The following is a 20245-nucleotide window of genomic DNA, read 5'->3' as shown; positions in this document are numbered from 1 at the left end:
GACCTAAGATTTTGGACATGATCTGAACATGTTGACATGATCTGACTGTGGATAATCTTTAAAATAAACCACTTTGAAGCAAAATAATGGTCAGTGCCCATCAATGTTGCCTGATCTGTGCCCATCTGCAGCCTCAATGCAGCCTGATCTGTGCCCATCTGCAGCTTCACCATCTCTCATGCAGGAAATCACCGAGCTGTCATCTCCTGTTTACTCGGCTCTCGGCAGAGGCGGACTGACAACTCATGGGGCCCCTGGGCAATAGGAGATTATGGGGCCCCCAGGCAGTAGGAGAAGATTATGGGTCCCCCAGGCAATAGGAGATTATGGGGCCACACTGTATACACACACATACAGTATACATACACAGACACACAGTATACACACACACACACACACACACACACTGAAAAGGTACTGGAGAGGCGGGGCAGCTATAATCTTGGGATTTTTACATACTGTCCCTGGTTTTATTGAGGCTGACAACCCTGATGGGGCCCCTTAGTGGCATGGAGCCCTCGGGCAGTGCCCGAATGGTTAGTCTGCCCCTGGCTCTCAGTCGGCAGTCACATACACAGTCCTGCCTCCGCCATCGGCATTGGACCAGCTCCTGTGATTGACAGAACACTGGTCCAATGCCAGTGGCGGAGAGGGGGCTGTGTGTGTGAGGTCAGAGCCGATTATACAGGAGATGACGGCTCAGTGAATTCCGGCGGCGCTTTTCCCCTTCGAGGTACACTATCGGCGTATAACACGAACCCGTGATTTGCCCCCTATTTTCAGGGGGGAAAAGTGCGTGTTATACACCAATAAATACAGTAATTCAATTAAGGGGCTGTCATAGGCTCTCATCAAGAGAACCCAGCTACCGTTTCCACCCAACTCCTATTTTTTAAAGCCTTACTACAGCGTCTATGAATGGAACAAGAGCTAAGATTAGAGGACGGATAAATGACTGATAGCTCCACTCCCTCTGCTCAGAGATCTTGTTCCATTCAAGTTTATTGGGAAAGTCTTGAACAAAAAAAAAAAAAAAAACTTCATGTATGTTAGCCTTCAGTGAACTACCAACATGTGTAAGGAGGTAAAAAAAAAAAGCTTGTTTCACTTTGGTGCCATCAAAGTACAAACCGTGGTGTAAAATTGTCTGGCCACCCGTCTAAAAATAATCTGTCTATCCCTGTGCACAGTTTTTTCATTCATGGATACTAGAGCTGCACGATTCTGACCAAAATGAGAATCACTATTTTTTTGCTTAGAATAAAACGATCACGATTCTCGCAACGTAAAATATTTCACATTATCCCAAAGAATTGGGCTAACTTTACTGGTTAGTTTTTTTTGTTTTTTGTTTTTTTAATTCATTAAATTAATTTTTCCCAAAAAAAATTGCATTTGAAAGACCGATGCGCAAATACAGTGTGACATAAAATTGCAACAACCACCATTTTATTCTCTAGGGTCTCTACAAAAAAAAATATATAATGTTTGGGGGTTCTAAGTAATTTTCTAGCAAAAAAAAAAAAATGATTTTAACTTGAAACCAACAAATGTCAGAAAAAGGCTTAGTGTTTAAGTGGTTAAACTTTCCTCATTTACACAGAAGTCTATTTCATTGACAAATTGTTACAATGTTTCTAGTTAAGTTCACTGCTAAAGAATGTTGTGATTCTTGGCAGACTGCTGGTTGTTTTTTTTTTTTTTTTTTTCTTCCTTTCTTTTGACAGCTGTGGCTTCAGAATAGCAGAGAGAATTCTTTACATAGCAACAATCATGAAACACTTTTTTCAAGATCGCAGCGGGGAAAAAAATCGTGATAACGATTCTTGACGATTAATCATGCAGCTCTAATGGATACGATGGATACGTTTTTTTTTCTGTTCCACTTCTCTTCCTTCAGTACACTTTCCCCATGAAATTCTTTCTTCTCCCTACTCCGAAATGTCCATCAATAAAAGCTGCAGGGGAGGTTTGTTTGCCTGCAAAGGTAGTGTTTGGCGGCTTTTACATATCTTTAGATTGCAGGTTGAACTTTGCTTTTGCTGGGACGTTTTAACAAAAAGAATATAAATGAAAGAAGCGGGTTCAGGCATGAGGGAAGAAAGTGCTTCTTATCAGCCACCAAGTTACTCATTGATATGGAAATTCGATCATTGATGTAACTTCAACTGTGTTTGCATATGGAAGAAATATGTCATACTAGAGCGAATATTACTAAGGCCTGTTTCACACGGGCTTCGGCTTGTATAACAGAAGTTTGAACATTAAGCTTTGAAAAAGCATTTAAAGAGCTCTCAGCAAGCTTTGTTGAAGCTTTTAAAGCACCATTCAACTCCAGTTTGTAAATGTTGAACACAAATCCTAATGGGAGTGCTGATTACCACTGCTGCTAGCAGGCTTCAGGCTTTCAACAAGCTTTAAGATGAGCTGAAGCCTGCTAGCAGCTTGTTTAACCGCTTGCTGACCGCCTCACGCAGATATACTGCAGCAGAAGGACTCGTACAGGCAGAATCGTGGACCTGTACGTTCCCCTTTAAGAGGCGAGCGCCCGCGGCAAGCTCCGTGAGTCGGGCCGCGGGCTCGATCGCCGCGGGGACACCCGCGGAGAGAAAGAACGGGGAGATGCTAATGTAAACAAGCATCTCCCCGTTCTGCCTAGTGACAGTGTCACTGATCTCTGCTCCCTGTCATCGGAGCAGAGATCAGTGATGTGTCACACAGCCCCTCCCCCCACAGTTAGAAACGCGCCCCTAGGACACACTTAACCACTACACTGCCACCTAGTGGTTAACCCCTTCACTGCCAGTGTCATTTACACAGGAATCAGTGCATTTGTATGGCACTGATTGCTGTATAAATGACAATGGTCCCAAAAATGTCCGATGTGTCCGCCATAATGTCGCAGTCACGATAAAAAACGCTGATCGCCGCCATTTAAAAAAAAAATAATTAATAAAAATGCCATAAAACTATCCCCTATTTTGTAAGCTATAACTTTTGAGCAAACCGATCAATAATCGCTTATTGCGATTTTTTTTTTTTTTTTTACCAAAATACGTAGAAGAATACATATCGGCCTAAACTGAGGAAAAAAAAATGTTTTTTTATATATTTTTGGGGGATATTTATTATAGCAAAAAGTTAAAAAAAAAATGAGTTTTTTTTTTCAAAATTGTCGCTCTTTTTTTGTTTATAGCGCAAAAAATAAAAACCGCAGCGGTGATCAAATACCCCCAAAAGAAAGCTCTATTTGTGGGGAAAAAAAGGACGTCGATTTTGTTTGGGAGCCACGTGGCACGGCCACGCAATTGTCAGTTAAAGCGATGCAGGGCCGAATCGCAAAAAGTGCTCTGGTCAGGAAGGGGGTAAATTCTTCCGGGGCTGAAGTAGTTAAAGTTGCAATCAGAATTACCATTAGAATCTGTGTTCAACATTTACAAACTGGAGCTGAAAGCTCTGCAAATGCTTTGTCAAAGCTTAATGTTTATACTGCTCTGATACAAGCTGAAGCCTGTGTGAATCATTCCTAAATTACGCGTGTATTAAATTCTGGGGATAGCAGAAATGTTAATTCTGATTGAATCTACTAAAGAGTACTGCTAACAGAGGTGGAAAATGACTAGTGGCTGATTTATTAATATTTATTTATTATTGACAAGGCCTGTGTGGATAATTACACTGGAAGTAATACAATTAAGACCCCTTTCACACTGAGGGGCTTTACAAGCGCTTTAGCGCTATAATTAGCGCCTGTAAAGCGCCTCTCATGCCACCCCAGTGTGAAAGCCAGAGTGCTTTCACACTGGGGTGGTGCGCTTGCGGGATGGTCTGCAAAGTCCCACAAGCAGCACCTTTGGGGCGGTGCGCGAGCGGTGTATACACTGTTTCCAAACCGCCCTACCCATTAAAATCAATGGGCAGCATTGCCGAAGCGCCTGCAAAGTGCTTCGGCAGCGGTGCTTTGCGGGTGCTGTTAACCCCGCACAGCACCGGTGAAGCGCCACTAAAACTAGCGGCGCTTTACCGCTAACGCTCAGGCGGTCTGAGTGTGAAAGTAGCCTAAAGGTCCAGATAACGCCCAGTCCTATTGCATTGTTTTCTATCTCAAACCCTGATGAATGGGTTGTTTTTGGACCCCCCAAAGCTTTGGCTAATGTTTGGATTGTCCCCCAGACCCATACTGGTATAAAGTCTCATCTGCACCTTCCAGCAGTGGTGTGGCACTTCAGTTTAGTAGCATTACACAGAGGTTAGTTGGCAGTTGGTTACACATTCTGAGTCACGATCCAAACCATCTAGGCCTAGGGCCAAGAGCGGTTGGTCTTTGCTGGCTAAAGTCACAAGATACCTAGAGACATAAGAGTTTATTTAAAAAAAAAAAAATTGCATGTTTGTCTATTTGAAAATGCTTGTAAAGTCAAATGTTCTCGAGGTCGGTTCTTTGCAGTTCAAATATGTGAGTTTAGAAAATATCACATTATGGAGTTGAGCAGCATACATATTTCCTATAATTGACACCATCTAGTGGCCATAATGTGTTATGTTCTATATTCGAACTGCAGAGAATATTAGCCTAAGAATATTTGATTTTACCCTGTTTTCCCAGAACTTGTTTACATGAAATTTTGATGGATGAACAGCTATGCATGTTTTTTTTAGACATACACCCCATTGTGATCACAGTTTGTGTAAATCAATTGTACTAGGAGGTGATAATTCAATGTCGTTGTAGAGCTTAGCACATTGTTTTATGGACATGGATGAGCGAAAATTCCAGATTTAATCATTCTAGCTTAGCAGCTGAAATATATTACTTTATCAGGGGCAAGTAGGGTGAGCAAGGAATTGGTCATCTCCTACCCATTCCTAGATGAATGCGTCCCAAATAGAAATCCACTAATTCCTTAACCCCTTTGTGACAGTTACATATTAGCAATGGCCTCATTAGTCAATGTGTGATATTAGGTTTAACTTTATGCAGTGCCATTTGAATATACAGTGAGTGTTCAGAGACTTATTATTCATTTAAAATGAAATGTTTTTGTCAATTTAATGTTTCTATGCTGTGATCATCATTCAGTGTGTTAAACATGCTCTGTTGCATATGCATTTTTGGAGCTTTTGTTTTTTTGCTACCACCTAGTGGGTAAATCTAGAAATGTAGTGAGCTTTTTGCCGAGCCCACCTGTTCTAACAGATGAAAGATGACTATGTATTAAGGAATTGGTAAATAAATTCCAAAACTTACTAGAACATGCATCATTTTCCTGATACATGTAAAAGCCCACTTGAGGAATCCATAAGTTATCTCCCCTTTCCTGTAGATTGCCTGAGTCATTTGGAATGTTATAGATACTTAATTTGCGCTTCGGTAGGTTCATTATGCTTCAACGCATAGTGGACTAATTTTAATAGCTATTAAATAGAATATCACAGTTACAAATATGCCCCGTACACACGGTCGGATTTTCCGATGGAAAATGTCCAATCGGAGCATGTTGTCGGATATTCTGACCGTGTGTGGGCTCCATCGGACATTTTCCATCGGATTTTCCGACACACAAAGTTGGAGAGCAGGAGATAAAATTTTCCGACAACAAAATCCGTTGTCGGAAATTCCGATCGTGTGTACACAAATCCGACGGACAAAGTGCCAGGCATGCTCAGAATAAATAAAGAGATGAAAGCTATTGGCCACTGCCCCGTTTATAGTCCCGACATACGTGTTTTACGTCACCGCGTTCAGAACGATCGGATTTTCCGACAACTTTGTGTGACCGTGTGTATGCAAGACAAGTTTGAGCCAACATCCATGGGAAAAAATCCTAGGATTTTGTTGTCGGAATGTCCGAACAAAGTCCGACCGTGTGTACGGGGCATTACAGTTACAATTCACAGATATATTTTTCTTGTGAAAAATACATTGCATGTTTGTAATGTTATTTTAATTAAGGATATCTGGGGTGTAGAGGGGTCACAATGTTAGGAGTATTTGAAGTGTAGAGAGGGTGACGGTGCTGAGAGTTTCTGGGGTGTAGAGGGGTCACAGTGCTGGGGGTATCTAGAGAGTGTAGGGTAATAGTACTAGGGGTATCTGGAGTTGTAGCAGGAGTAGGAGTGTTGAGTGTATCTGAGATATAGAATTATCACAGTGCTGGGGGTATCCGGGGTGTTAAAGGGTTAACAGTGCTGGGGGGGTATTTGGGGTGTAGATGGGGTAAACAGTGCTGGAAGAAATCTATGGTGTGGTGTAGCTAACAGTGCTGGAGGTATCTGGGATGTAGAGGGGTCACAGTGCTGATGCTACCTAGAGTGTCTAGTAATAGTTTTAGGAGTATGGGGGATGTAGCTAGGGTAACAGTGCTGGGAATATCTGGGATATGGAAAGGACACCGTGCTGGGGTTATCTTGGATGTAGAGGAGTCAAAGCGGGTATCTTGAGTGTAGATGGTTTATCTATGCTGGGAGTATCTGGAATGTAGAGGGGGACAACAATGCTGGGGAAAACTCTGGCATGTTTAGGGGGTAACAGTGCTAGGGGTACCTGGGATATAGAAGGGTACTATCAATGCTAAAAGGTATTTAGGGTGTAGCGAGGGTAACTGTACTGGAGACAGGACACCAATAGGGGGTACAGGCAGTTCTCCTGTAACAGACCCAGGCCCCATTGGGTCAGCAAGGGGACCTAGGCCCAGCAGGGGCTGCTTGGAAGGGCCGTGGTGGCCCTTTCTTGTAGGCTGTAAAGGAAACCTATTATTTCTAACTGTGGACCTGCCCACTCGCCACTGGTATTATTTATATCAGCATGTTTGGGGAAACCCCATGTCCAAATGCTTCCTCCCCCTTCTTAAGCCATCATTTGTCAGTTTCTGGACCATTGTTTGTCTGAGATGTGAGAGACATGCGTAGCTAGCACAATGCAGACAAGCCATGGACCGTGTGTGTGGAGGGGCAAAGTCTGTTCAAAATTAACAGAACAAATGTTTTCCTTTTAACTGTGTTTCTTTCACTTATATAATCATTTGCAGATTGCATAGTACTGGTTCCTAGATTTTTAAATCTGGCCCCCAATTCTGGAAGAGGTTTGTCCAGGCCTGTTCTAAATGTTTTCACATCAGATTTCACCAATGATTTACTCATTTTCCAATTGAATTCAGCGACAGCCGTCTTAACGGGAATTCCCTCTCACTTGGTAGAGATTTCCTCTCTCTTCTTGTTACATCTTCTGGACAGGAAGTGGAAGGAAATTTTCCCAATAAGACACTGACAGCAAAGAGTAAATGGATAAGGGTTTTACCCCTCCCTTACTAAATCCAAAACAATATATAATGTTTTGGTATGACACCTCTTTAAAAAACCAGGTGGTGTCACCTTCTTTCCACAGTCTGCTGCATGGCCAATAAAAAAAATCTGCAGCAAATTTAAGAGGTAATCGCTGTGCTTTTCCCTCCTGTAAACATGTTCTGCCCCTGCCTGATCATTATGAGTGCTTCTGTGCAGGTGATTTACAAGAGCTGATATAAAGATATGCTCTGGTACCAGTACTGACTGTATTTAATGATTTTAATTAATTGTGAACTGCATTATTTGGTGTTAACACCTGCTTGTAATTCAGCTTTAATCACCTTAGCGAAAGAATTGTTTTTGAGGCCGGGGCATGATGGGACAGTGATGTCACAAGGGGTCTTCGGATGAGGTCTGCTAAAAACTAAAATGTAAAGCTTTGAGTGAATGTCCTCCAGCCGGGAAATGAGGCAGGCGGTATCTGAATTGCTGCATCTTCTAATGCACCCTGGTAGATGATTACAATGTACAGAGAGATCAGAGTAAGCAATTTCAGTACAGGTGAGGTGCCTGTACAGCTATTCAAAGATGGAAGGTAAGACTGGAGTTCAGCTTTAAAAGTGATGCATGTCAAAGGTATTGCTATATTTGCTGCAGCATGCATCTGACATCACAGGAATACATGGAATGAGACACATTCTCCACATTCTTCCCACGCACACACAGGGGATTCTTTTTGAGAAATTCTTAAACAAATAGGAAGGTAAACCTATGTAGCATATCCTCTTAAAGAGGAACTGCAGTCTGCTTACATAATTTGTATTAAAAACATCTTTGCCATTCTGAAGCTTCCCTCTAACCACTTTGCATATTATTTTATATATACTGTGATTCTGTACTTGCCAAATATGCTGCAGAAATCTCCCTCCACTGAGTCTGACTGCATCCCTACCCCGATCTGTCCTACTGTCTGTAGTGAAGTAGTATAGTTGGTAGATTATTTAGTTATTATAATGTGAGTAATTTCCCGCAGCAACCCGATTCTTCCAGAGAGATGCATTTATTGAAACTTCAGACAGAACAAAGTCCATAAAATACTTGCAACAGATGACAAAATCCAACAAAGTAAATATAAAATAGAAGACAGGCACCTTCAGAGAACCCAGTTCCTTCTGTCACCTTCATAGAGAATGAAAAGACTGATTGCCAGCCTATACACCTTATACACCGAAGGGCTGAGCAATTCGACTGGCTGTTTCCATTAGGCCTAGTCTTTCAGACTGACAGATAATGACCCCTAGCCATAAACAGCAACATAGCACAGAGTCACTATCTGTCCCCTTTGATATGTGGAGTAAATATTGTTTGGTCAGTATCCCCTTTGATCGACAAGTCTCCTTTGAAATGCATAGATTAACAGGCCATGCCTCACATACCTAGGTGCTGTATTGTATTGTACTGTATGTGTACACATATATAATAATATAATATCCTACATAAATCGGCCAACATATTACAACACTGTCCCCCAATCTATCCATCTTTACTTCCTCCATCAGCTCATCCCCCACAGCTATTACCTTTTGTATCAATTGACCCTTCCTCCCTCCCTCCTAGGTTGTAAGCTCTAATGAGCAGGCCCTCTGATTCCCCTTGTACCAAATTGTAATGTAACTGTAATGTCTGCCTTTTTTTGTTAAGCGCGGTGCAAACTGTTGGCGCTATATAAATCCTATATAATAATACTAATCCATTTTAACTGTGGGCAGCTGAAGCTGCTGCCTGTTCACTTCCTGGATTCACACAGAGGCACATCTCCAGCTCTGCAGCTTTCATTGGCCTTCTTATGACTCATCCCCCCTCCCTTCCTGGCAAATTCTCGCTAGTGTGAGAGAGAGAGAGCTATGCATGATGTGATAAGCCTAGGCTTTTTACCAAACAGGAAGTGGGCTGTATAACGTATTTACTGGCAGAAAAAAAAATGTTTTACTATCCAAATGTTAAAACAAGGGCAGAAAATATAAAATATAATAGATGGAAAGATGAAAAAATGAGTGAAGTTCCGCTTTAAGTAGCAGATCTGCACATGACAAATGTATTTTCAGTAATAATCATGAAATTAAATAGTTATAATTGCCAGAAAAGAAATGTAGACAGTGAAAATTGTAGTACCCCTTGCATTGGTGTTCTAGTGGAGAAACAACTCCTTGTAATGTTGGTCGGTGAAGAAATGCCCCTTTTCATTGGTGGCCAGTAAATAAATGCCTCATTACGTTGCCCTGTTACAGTAGTGGTCAGTGTAGTACCCGTTTGTATTAGTGTAGAAATGACCACTTTTATTGGTGGTCAGTAGAGGGCTATCCCCTTCCCTTGGTGGTCAGTGTAGGCAGGAGATCAATCCACCATTGCTCACTCCTCAAGCAACCTCTAGCAACCACTGGAGGAACCTTAATGTTACACAGACCTTTGGTTTAGACACCTGCTCTAAGACTAAATTTACAATTGCTAAAAAATACCAACTCTGATAGTCAACACCAACCTGTAGTGTTAATGTGCATTTTTGATGTGTTTCATTCGCAATAAGAAATGCACCCCAAGTGCCTACAAGTCATTTTTTTTTTCCACCTTTGACCTCACGGATATTTAACCAACAATTGTCGAACGTGCTGTAAAAGCTACAGGCTCATTTAAAGCACATACCATAGACTCCAATAGAAGGAGTTGGCACGCTTCAATTTCTCCAGGACTCGGCATGTAGCTTGATTTTTGCTTTACAGAGACACAAAGTGGTGCAAACGCTACAAGTTTTTCAAATGTGAACAGCTCTGTCTCTTGTCCACATTATCCATTGCAGGCTGTCTTTGTTATGCATGCGAGGATTGGCGAAAATGTGCCTCAAACGCCTGTTTCTAATGTCACTGTGAATTGGGCCTTACAGTGTGTTTGACAAACGTTAATCAATTATCAGTGAGGTTGAAGATCAGTAAGGCTCCAATCACACTAACGCGTTTTTTGATGCATTTTGCAGAAATGCATGGGAATTTCTTAACATGGGTTCCTATGGAACATGTTCACATCAATGCATTTTTGTACCTCTGCGTTTTTGGAAACGGTCAGGGACTTTTTTTCATGCAAAATGCAGCATTTTGCATGTAATAGAATTCAATAGACCAGCATCAAAAACGCAAGTATGGCGTTTTTACAGCGTTTTTGCTGCGTTTTTGACGCGTTTTTGGCGTTTATAGTCTAAAAAAAAAACTGTAAAAGAAAAACGCAGCAAGCACCACAAAAAACACTGCAGAAACGCTCAAAAGCAACATGCATAAATGTGAATCGAGCCTAAGATGGGAAAAAAATCACTTGTAGGGCACCTGTGATGCGTTTTTTTTTTAATGCGACTTAAACATGTTAAACGTGTCAAAAACATGCGCTGGCGCTATAGGCATGTTGGTTCGTGTTCCTGTCGATGTTAGTATTTTTAACAAATGTAAACTTGGCCTAGTAAAATAAGTGGTTTAAAAACTGCCCGCTTAGGAATCTGATCATGTAGAGAATGCTTGGTTAAATTACTTTTTAGGGATCGTTCACACCATACATGCATCAAAAATTGATGGGAAAACTACGCAGATTTCACTTGCAGAGACACAAGTTGACATCAGTTTCCATGCGCATTTCAGTGAGTTTTATCCACGTTGTCATCAGTTTTCATGCACATTAGTTATGTGCCCTGTTCACACCAATGTTGATTTCATGTCAGTTTTTTTCCGTGCAGAAAACTGCATACAGATTGCAGATTCCTGCGCAGAAAAAAAATCCACATGTTGTGGTGTTAACAGGGCACATAGAGAACCATTGTTTTCTTTGAGCCCCTGCAGAATGCAGAAAAACTGATGTCTCTGCACCATGGTTTGAACAAGACCTTAATGTTGTTGATGTGATTAGTCCAGTGAAGAAATGTTCCCAAAAATTGGCTCTTGAAAACCATTGATCATTTAGATTAGAACATGAAACTGATACACGCCCTTTGGATTGTCGGTCAACTGAAAAAAAAAAAAAAGTTACCAGTAAAATGTTTGCAGCTGTATGGCATTTAGATTTATGTGAAAGATAGTTAGTTGCACTCTGCCTTTATTGTGAGATATAGAAAGGAGTATTAAGGCACAACTACACCTAGACCAGTATGATGGAGGTAGGCCAAATAATGGAAACTGAACATGAGAATCACAGCAAAGTAACCAACTCATTTGCAGACACATTTTAGGATGATTGCTAGTGAGCCGTGTCCTCTACAGAATGGATATGTCAGGTAGCACTTTGATATGTGAGATTTCACAGGAAAAAGGCAGCAGAGATCCAAAGGGGTCAGATAGTTTCCAGAGTGAAAATGCAAAATAAGAAAAACTGTAGGTAAAATCTGAAAGAAGAATGGTGGTTTTACATGGAAGTTATCAGAGATGTCTGCACACTAAATAGCACCGTTTATTAATTGTCATAAAATACAGTCTTCAAAATAAATCTGTGACCAGGTCTCAGGAGACTGTACGTTTTCATCTACAAAGCTGAAATTTCTTACTGTTTGCGCAAAGATGCATTCACAAAACCTGCATTCATTAGCTATGAAAACAGAAAAGGTGAGTACTGTATCTAAATTATTTTATTTTGATATCGTTCTATCAGTACATTTTTTCAGGACAAGATTTCAGAAGTACTGTTTAGTCTGAAAGTGGAAAACCTTTCTGAAAAATGAACTTTGTGCAGATACAGTGCTCAGCTGTGTTCTTACAAGTGCATTAGTACAGCCACAATCACCTGACATATGAGCAATGGAAAAAGTCACATAGTCTGACGAGTCACCTTGTTTACTACAGTTGAGCTTATATTTAGTGAAAGCTTAAGACCCCTTGATGTCTTTTGCCCATTATTAAACATGGTGGGATCTGTAATGGTATAGGCAGCTATCCTGTGGGAGTCACCAAGTCCAGAAATCGGCCTGTGTGATTGTCAGCTACAGTGCCTTGCAAAAGTATTCACCCCCTTGGCATTTTTTCTGTTTTGTTGCCTCACAACCTGGAATTAACATGGATTGTTTGAGGATTTGCATCATTTAATTTACAGAACATGCCCACAACTTTGAAGATTTTTTTTTATTATTGTGAAGCAAACAACAAATAGGACAAAATAACAGAAAAAGTCAATGTGCATAACTATTCACCCCACTAAAGTCAGTACTTTGTAGAGCCACCTTTTACCTTTTGAGGCTATCACAGCTCCAAGTTGCTTTGGATAAGTCTCTATGAGCTTGCCACATCTTACCACTGGGATTTTTGCTCATTCCTCCTTGCAAAACTGCTCCAGCTCCTTCAAGTTGGATGGTTTGCGCTTGTGAACAGCAATCTTTAACTCTGACCACAGATTTTCTATTGGATTGAGGTCTTGGTTTTGACTAGGCCATTCCAACACATTTACATGTTTCCCCTTAAACCACTCAAGTGTTGCTTTAGCAGTGTGTTTGGGGTCATTGTCCTGCTGAAAGGTGAACCTCCGTCCTAGCCTCAAATCACACACAGAGTGGTACAGGTTTTGCTCAAGAATATCCCTGTATTTAGTACCATCCATCTTTCTCTCAACTCTGACCAGTTTCCCAGTCCCAACTGCTGAAAAATATCCCCACAGCATGATGCTGCCACCTCCATGTTTTACTGTGTGGATGGTGTTCTTTGGGTGATGTGAAGTGTTGGGTTTGCGCCAGACATAGTGAATTCTTTGATGGCCAAAAAGTCCAATTTTAGTCTCATCAGACCAGAGCACCTTCCTCCATACAATTTGGGAGTCTCCCACATGTCTTTTTGCAAACTCAAAAAGTGCCATTTTGTTTTTTTGCTGAAAGTAATGGCTTTCTTCTGGCCACTCTGTCATAAAGCCCAACTCTATGGAGCGTACCGCTTATTGTTGTCCTATATACATATACTCCAGTCTCTGCTGTAGAACTCTGCAGCTCCTCCAGGGTTACCTTAGGTCTCTGTGCTGCCTCTCTGATTAATGCCCTCATTGTCCGGTCCGTGAGTTTTGGTGTGTGGCCGTCTCTTGGCAGGTTTGCTGTTGTGCCATGTTCTTTCCATTTGGTTATGATAGATTTGATGGTGCTCCTAGGGATCATCAAAGATTTGGATATTTTTTTTATAACCTAACCCTGACTTCTCAACAACATTGTCCCTTACTTGTTTGGAGAGTTCCTTGGTCTTCATAGCAGTGTTTGGTTAGTGGTGCCTTTTGCTTATTTGTTGCAGCCTCTGGGGCCTTTCAAAAAGGTGTATATATGTAATGACAGATCACGTGACACTTAGATTGCACACAGATGGACATCATTTCACTTAATATGTGACTTCTGTGGCTTTTTATGGGCTTCATAATAAAGGGGGTGAATACATACGCACATGCCAATTATCAGTTTTTTATTTCTGAAAAATAATTTTATGTATTGTAATATCGGCGACCATTAGCTCTCATGGCAGATGTGTTTGTCAGTGATTAAAACCAGTCAGGAACTATATTTAAGGGCATGGTAGCCCATTTTTATTAAAAAGGAAAATAAAAGTCTGTAACATAAAGGTTTCCCATGCAGGGGTTCTTCTCCAGCAAATAAACACAACAGAAAATGCTAGCCCACCTGGCAGTACCTCTGCCCTTTATCCTGGTCACACAGACCACCGGAGTCCTCAATGTGGATGGCTTCACTTTAGTGCCCACAGCTTCGCTCTGGCCTTAGTCCTCAGGCCATTGCACTGCCTCTTGCAGTCACACGTTCTGGCTGCCTCCTGCAGCCCCTCTGACTCTTGGAGACCTCCTGTCTCTCTGGGTGTGGAGCAGTCTCCAACTGGGAGCATTGAGGTCTTCCCATACCCTCATTATAAGTGCTGTGCTCACCTGAGCACACACCCTGCTGGTGATCTACAAAGTCTGGACACAGGGTTGGAGATCCCGTCCCACCCAAGACACTGTGGAATCTCCAAACTACAGAGCCCCATGCCGGAACCAAAACCTGGAGAAAGCTGCGAAAGCAGTTTTCTCCAGTCCACATCTATGCTCTGCAGTCTTGCACCAAGCAAATGTGCACACCCTGTGTCCCCCAAACTATCGATTTTACCATTACAGCATCTCCTACTGTCACAGTATATATTTTTCTAATTTTACTTCACCATCTTAGACTATTGTGTTCTAATCCATGACATATAATTCAGATTTTAAAAAAAAACATTGAACTAAAGGCTGTAATGGGTAAATAGGTAAAAATCCAAGGGGGTGAATACTTTTGCAAGGCACTGTAGGTACCTCCTGGTACTGACACCATATCTTCAAGATGGTATAGTCTATCAGAACGATATTGCCCCATGCAGACTGCTGAGTGGTTTTATGAAAAAACGTAAACCTCACTCAACCTCTATGGCAGGGGGCTGCAAACTTTTCAGTATGAGGGCCACATTGCATATTTTACAGATATTTGTGGGCCAGAAAAAAAAAACGTTTTATATACAAATGTTTTAGGCAGGTGTGGAAAAAATGCTGTAAAGTAAAAACGCTTGCAAAAATATTAATATTATACAGGTTTTATATAGCGCCAACAGTTTGCGCAGCGCTTTACAACATGAAGGCAGACATTACAGTTACATTACAATTTGATACAAGAGGAATCAGAGGACCCTGCTCATTAGAGCTTACAATCTAAAAAGGGAGGGTCAATTGATACAAAAAGTAATAGCTGTGGGGGGGATGAGCTGATGGAGGAAGTAAAACAGTGCATTAGTTAGAAGCAGGATAGGCTTCTTTTGAAGAGAAGGGTTTTCAGGGATCGCCTAAAGATGGATAGATTAGGGGACAGTCTGACAGATTGGGGTAGGGAGTTCCAAAGGATGGGAGAAGCTCTGGAGAAATCCTGGAGGCGAGCATGGGAGAAGGTGACAAGGGAGCTAGAGAGCAGAAGGTCTTGGGATGACCGAAGAGAGCGGCTTGGTTGGTATTTTGGGACTAGGTTAGTGATGTAGCTGGGGGCAGAGTTATAGATGGATTTGTAAATTATTGTTAGTATTCGTTGGGTGAGTGGAAGCCAGTGGAGGGATTGGCAGAGACTGAATGGTTGGTAAGGTGGATGAGTCTTGCAGCAGCATTCATTATGGACTGAAAGGGGGGATAGTCTATGTAAAGGTAATCCAATGAGGAGGGAGTTGCAGTAGTCGAGGCAAGAGATGACCAGAGAGTGAATTAGAAGCTTGGTGGTGTCATTAGTTAAAAAGGGGCATATTCTGGAAATGTTGCGGAGGCTAAGGCGGCATGATTTGGACAGGGATTGTATGTGGGCCTGAAAGGACAGCTCAGAGTCTAAGTCCAAGTTGCCCCTAGCAGCCTGGCATGTGGGGACAGACTGATGTGTCATTGATTTTGACAGAGAAGTCAAGGGAGAGGGCACGTGGGGGAGGAAATATTAAGAGCTTGGTTTTAGATAGATTAAGTTTGAGGAAGTGGTTTGACATCCAGGCTGATATGTCTCATAGTAGATCAGTGATGCGTGAGGAGATTGATGTGGTGAGCTGAGGGGCAGAGAGATAGATTTGGGTGTCATCAGCATATAAATGGTAGTGAAAGCCATGGGAGGCTATCAGCTGACCCAGGGAGGACGTGTAGATCGAGAATAGTAAAGGTCCAAGGACAGAACCTAAAAATATATATTTTAATGTGTTTATTTTTTTTTTCAATTTACAAAATGAAAAGGCAGCAAACAGAAGAAAAATCAAGATCAAATCAATATTTGGCGTGACTACCCTTTGGCTTCAAACCAGCATCGATTCTTACATTTGCACACTTTGTATACTTGTACAAGTCAGGGATTTTGTAGGATTAGAGTCAGGTGTAAGATTAACTAATTATACCAAGCAGGGGCTAATGATCATCAATTAATTTCATATGCATTGCTAATTTACAGCATTTTGTCACTTGGCAGGAGGTGAAGCTGGTACTTTTTTAAATGCTGGGTGCCTCTGCCCTTACCATTTTCATGGTGACTGGGTAAGAGCTTGTAGTGCGCCAGATGTGGCTTGTGGGCCATGGTTTGAAGAACCCTGCTCTATGGGATGGTCTGCAGCATAGACTGTGCAGAGAAAAAAGATTTTTCTTTCTCAAGAATTGCAGAAAATTTCAATACATATAGCACAGGGCCTGATACTGATGGAAGGGATAGCCCCACTGCTTACTTTAATAACTTTAGTACTTTAGAACTTTAATATTAACATGTTGTTTGGTGTTTGCATTTGTTTTGTCTAATCTTGTTTACCTTTTCTTTTTTTTTTTTAACAATTTTCTTTAAAAAAGAGACTTCATTACACTACCTTGATTCTGGCTCCTCTCCAATACTGGATGTAGCTGTCGTAATCTAAGGCCGCGTACACACGGGCGGACTTTTCGACCGGACTTGTCTGACAGACTTTCCAGCGGACTTTCGACGGACTTTTGACGGACTTCCGACGGACTTTTTAACGAACGGACTTGCCTACACAGGATCGCACCAAAGTCCGATTGATTCGTACGTGATGACGTACACCGGACTAAAATAAGGAAGTTGGTATCCAGTAGCTGCCCTAGCATCGGTTTTTGTCCGTCTGACTAGCATACAGACGAGCGGATTTCTGGGTCCGGCAGAGTTACAACGTAAAGCTTTGAAGCATGTTTCAAATCTAAAGTCCGTCAGATTTGCGAATAGAAAAGTCCGCTGAAGTTCCGGTGAAGCCCACACACGATCGGATTGTCCGCCGGATTTGGTCCGTCAGCGTCCGGTCGAAAAGTCCGACCGTGTGTACGCTGCATAAGACCAGTGATTGTAAACCTAAAAATTTTATTTATTTATTTATTTTTTTTTATACTTGCCTTCTCTGTGCTATGGTACTGGTACATGACAATATACTGTCATTAAACAGAGATTAATATTAGACATTAATGACATGATTTCAATGACTCGACACAATGCAAATCACTGTGCCAGGGTCAGTCTGTACTTCAGCTCCAGCACATAACAATTAGGTGCTGATCCGGTTTGTTCACAACCCAAAGCTTGTAGGAGTTGAAAGACAGTCATACTCAGGTGTATGCTGAAGATCTTCTTTATTAAAGCTGAACTCCAGTTATGATCTTTATTGCATGCTTACATTGGTCCAGCTTAGATATATGCAAGTATGCATATCTCATACCTGAGGGGCCACTGGTGAAGTGATCTTCCAGGTTCTGTGGCAAGTGGTTTTCCCTCTGCACACTGACCACAGGGGTTGCCCCCTTGGCACTGCCACTATTTATCAAATGACTTGTATTTTTTTTTTTTTTTCAATGAATACAAGGGTGTTCTTTGATTGGACGAGGTGGAGATTGTGATGTAATTTCCCCTTTAATCCACCTCATACAAACAGGACAATTCTAGTATTCCTAGATTAGGTGTTCTGTGAATGGCGTCAGAGGTGAATGAGCAACCCCCTGCGGTCAGTGTACAGTGGGGAAGCCACTCAGCAAAGAACTCTGAAGATCGTGGCTATCACTGTAGTAGTGCTGACTAGTTGATTGTCAGCTTGCCCAATGGGCCTTCAGGTCTCAAGCTGGACATATGTAATTATGCAATAAAGCTCATAGTATGTCACAGCTTTAATGCTCACTTGGATCTATAATTGAAATATTTTGTCTATATGATTTAGTTGTGGTTGTATTCATGTCTGTAATAAAATAGTAGTAAAGTAGTTGATAGGTTTGTTAATAGACTGCAACCACATGGCTTTTTAGAGCAGCTATGACTAACATCCTTTGTAGAAAGTTTTGTAGGTGAATCTTTGGTGAATTGTTATGGTTATGAGATATTTAAGCACTCTGGAATCTAAATTGAAGAGAAAGTGAAGCCAGGGACAGATAACCGGGGAGAAAGAAGACAGAAGGAAATGTCTCAAGGCGACTCATCTTATCAAAAGAGTGACTAAAACACCAGTTGTTGGTGGTCAGAAAGACACGTGCCCCCTAAATAAACCAGATCTGTGCTCACATTGAGGTGGCTTTCATGCACCAGCACAGACAATGTGATTCCTAATGAGTGAATCACTTCCAGTCAGAAATAGCTGCTCTGAAAGGAATGAAGATTGTGAAATCGCTGTTTACTGCAGGCTCCTCAGATGGGTGACTAACAGTGCAGCATCCAAGCTCAGATCAAAATAAAAGCCTGGAGGACAGGATTAGTACATGCAAGGAGAAATCACTCTGGGTATCATCATGGGATGCCGAGCCAGAGAAAGACATTGTGTCCTTGTCAGGCCTTCCACTGATTGCACCCTGGATACTTTATAACATTTCCTATACAAGAGGACAGCAGACACGGCTCCCCCTCGTCACTCATAATTATCCAATCAGTTTTGTTACTGTATGAATGCTTCAACATGGTAGAAGAACACAAAAACATATTTAGCTGTCTAAGCTAGACAGATTTGTCCGGTTAAAGAAGAACTAGTTGCGGACTGGTTGCATCTAAACTGACCCCATGGCATAACCCTAGTGCTGTGTATGAAAACAGGGAGGTTTATAGTTTCCCAATACAGCTCATCTGTGATACATAGGGGAACATAGAAGCTCTCCGCCAACTCTGAACATAAAAGCAGGACACAACTAAATATTCTGGTTTAGGTGATCTATTCAGCATCCATGCTGGCTTTAGAAACTCTTGTTAGCAGGTTTTATTAAAAGTTCTAAATAGATTAAATATCAGAAACAAAATAAAAGATTTTGTTTAGACTAGTGTTCCACTGGAAACTAAACTTGGCTGTACTAAATCCTTCTAAAGCCGCGTACACACGGGCAGACTTTTCGACCGGACTGGTCTGACGGACTTCCGACTGACTTTTTAACGAATGGACTTGCCTCCACACGATCACACCAAAGTCCGACAGATTTGTACGTGATAACGTACACCGGACTAAAAAAAGGAAGTTGATAGCCAGTAGTCAATAGCTGCCCTAGCGTTGTTTTTTGTCCGTCGGACTAGCATACAGACAAGCGGATTTCTGGGTCCGGTGGAGGTACGACGTAAAGATTTGAAGCATGTTCCAAATCTAAAGTCCATCAGATTTTTGACTGAAAAAGTCAGCTGAAGGTCTGGTGAAGCACCACTACTCCCCTCTCTCTCTGTGGCCACAAAGAAGGGGAGAAAAAAGGGTCAGGATGCACCCCTCCAGTGACATGCTGCACCGACCATCCCACCCTAAGTTGTGGAGGGATTGTCTTCCGTGTGGCCAGTCCCTGGTGCTGGGAAAGTTGGGGACAGCTGTTTTAAGGGACCACATCATTCCCTTAGGGCCCATTTATATTTATGCAGTGGGCTAATATGTGTTTTATGCTCATTTGAATGAGCTGCTTAATGTACAAAAATGGTGTGTACACCATGAGTGTATAAGTGCATTACTGTGCATTCCGGTGTGGTGCAGTGCAGGTGTTTTGGGGTTCCATTCAGAATAAATGGTACCATAACAATGTACATAACAGCATTAATCCGGCCTTAGGGTTATGGTAAAGAGATTTTTCTGTGCTCCCAAAATATTGCAACTTCAGTGCTTGGTGATTATAGGCACAACCTCCAACCCATTCTACAATGCAGTAGCCCCAATGCCATGCATTTGTAAACTGTCACTAGTTCCTAGCAATGCCATGTTAGAGGCAGGAGAGTGTGTCTGTGTAAATACTGACCTTGAGAAAGTCAGTATTTGCATGTAAAACTGTTTTTTTCCTGTGGATCTTAATACATAAAATGCATTAGGATAAAAAATCCTTCTGCCTTTAGAACCACTTTAAGTCTGCCATTCATGGCATTCCTTCTGAATTGGGACAAATTCCATCAGTGTGTGCCCCTGTTGGCACCAACCAGCTTGCTGAACTTTGAAGATGCTGAGTGGGAAAT

This window comes from Aquarana catesbeiana, linkage group LG03 (assembly GCF_042186555.1).
Source record: "Aquarana catesbeiana isolate 2022-GZ linkage group LG03, ASM4218655v1, whole genome shotgun sequence".
Lineage (NCBI taxonomy): Eukaryota > Metazoa > Chordata > Amphibia > Anura > Ranidae > Aquarana > Aquarana catesbeiana.
This window is presented reverse-complemented; position numbering follows the sequence as displayed.